Source organism: Tachysurus fulvidraco, chromosome 2 (assembly GCF_022655615.1).
Source record: "Tachysurus fulvidraco isolate hzauxx_2018 chromosome 2, HZAU_PFXX_2.0, whole genome shotgun sequence".
In the NCBI taxonomy this organism is placed as follows: Eukaryota; Metazoa; Chordata; class Actinopteri; order Siluriformes; family Bagridae; genus Tachysurus; species Tachysurus fulvidraco.
In genome coordinates this window covers 153,963-156,462 of record NC_062519.1, presented here as the reverse complement: position 1 = coordinate 156,462, position 2,500 = coordinate 153,963, and positions in this window count along the sequence as shown.

Sequence of the window (2,500 nt, the reverse complement as noted above, 5' to 3'; positions counted from 1 at the left end):
TTTCCCAGATCATCAGCAGGAGTTTGTCATCAGTGTCTGTAACTTAGTCAGCAGTTTTACAGTCTGTTCACTGACAACACCTGCTCAGGACATGTAGTCTAGGGCCAGTGGGTCTCAAACTGGGGGCCCTGAGATGGTGCCAGGGGGCCCCGGGTCACTGACAACACCTGCTCAGGACATGTAGTCTAGGGCCAGTGGGTCTCAAACTGGGGGCCCTGAGATGGTGCCAGGGGGCCCCGGGTCACTGACCACACCTGCTCAGGACATGTAGTCTAGGGCCAGTGGGTCTCAAACTGGGGGCTCTGAGATGGTGCCAGGGGGCCCCGGGTCACTGACAACACCTGCTCAGGACATGTAGTCTAGGGCCAGTGGGTCTCAAACTGGGGCCCTGAGATGGTGCCAGGGGGCCCCGGGTCATTACATCATGCATAAAATTTTGGTGTCCACTTTTACCATTTAAATAATACCATAACTTTTGGCTTACTATGGAGTCGAATAATATATAATATAAAACTCTTCGTGTTTTAAATTCTCACTGAGGGATAAAACCCCTAAAGATGAAACCCTAGAACACTGAGTAGTGAACACTGAGTAGTGAACACTGAGTAGTGAGCACTGAGTAGTGAACACTGAGTAGTGAACACTGAGTAGTGAGCAGTTTAGGACACAGCGTGAGATTGATTGTCAGTGATTTACAGTAAATGTGCTGTGAGCCGGAAACACACTACACTCAGTGCTAAAAATATACATATTAAAATACACACACACACACACACACACACACACACACACACACACACACACACACACACACACACACACACACACAGAGTAAGAGTGAAAGGAGAGTCAGAAATTAGAACCCATTTACACTGAGGGAGGTTTACACTTCAATTCAAATTAATATGTAAACAAAACATTAAGTGAAAACGTGCAGAACAAACAACAAACTAAGCTACTGTCATAAAACCTGTGTGTGTGTGTGTGTGTGTGTGTGTGTGTGTGTGTGTGTGTGTGTGTGTGTGTGTGTGAGAGAGAGAGAGAGAGAGAGAGAGAGAGAGACAGAGACTGAGAGAGAGACAGAGAGAGAGAGAGAGACAGAGAGAGAGAGAGAGAGAGAGAGAGAGAGAGAGAGAGAGAGAGAGAGAGAGACAGAGACAAATTACCATTTGTTGTCAGTATGTTTATTGTGTTTTCCTAGACAAATGACAGCTGTGAGAGAAAAGGGGCGGGGCTTCAGCTGTGAACACATATAAAGGTAAACGAATAAAATCTACAGTTAAATTTAAGACTCTGAAATATAAATAATGGAGTTGATGCATTCAAGCATTTAACAAAGAATCTTACAATAAAAAGTTTATTTACTTTAATATTTATGGTTTTATTTTAGTAAAATTGCTGCACAGAGCGGAGAGCAATAAAATAAATGACTAAATAAAAGTAAATTAAATAATAAAATGATAAATAAACTGTATATTTATATAAAGTATATTTCTCTCAGTTCCAATTATAAACAACTATAAATTTATTTGTAACTTCATGCAAAAAAAATTGGTTCACTTGATATCCCACTCATTAGTAGGGTCTGGTTTATAAGGGAAGCCAAATGCTGTAAATGTATATGGGTGGGGTTATGATGAAGGGTGGGGTTATAATGAAGTGTGGGGTTATAATGATGTGTAGGGTTATAATGATGTGTAGGGTTATAATGAAGGATGGGGTTATAATGATATGTGGGGTTATAATGAGGGTGGGGTTATAATGATGTGTGGGGTTATAATGATGTGTAGGGTTATAATGATGTGTGGGGTTATAAGGATGTGTAGGGTTATAATGAAGGATGGGGTTATAATGATGTGTGGGGTTATAATGAGGGTGGGGTTATAATGAGGGTGGGGTTATAATGAGTGTGGAGTTATAATGATGTGTGGGGTTATAATGATGTGTGGGGTTATAATGATGTGTGGGGTTATAATGAGGGTGGGGTTATAATGAGTGTGGAGTTATAATGATGTGTGGGGTTATAATGATGTGTGGGGTTATAATGATGTGTAGGGTTATAATGAAGGGTGGGGTTATAATGAGTGTGGAGTTATAATGAGGGTGGGGTTATAATGAAGGGTGGGGTTATAATGAAGAGTGGGGTTATAATGAGTGTGGGGTTATCCTCCCAGCGTGGGGTTCTCATCACGCGTGGGGTTTCATGCCGCGTGGGGTTCTCCTGCGTGTGGGGTTCTCCTACCCGCGTGGGGTTCTCCTCCCGCGTGGGGTTATAATGAAGAGTGGGGTTATAATGAGTGTGGGGTTATAATAAAGAGTGGGGTTATAATAAAGAGTGGATTGTGCAGTTTTGTAACATGTCATTGTGCAGTTTTGTTACATGTCATTGTGCAGTTTTGTAACACGTCATTGTGCAGTTTTGTAACATGTCATTGTGCAGTTTTGTTACATGTCATTGTGCAGTTTTGTAACATGTCATTGTGCAGTTTTGTAACACGTC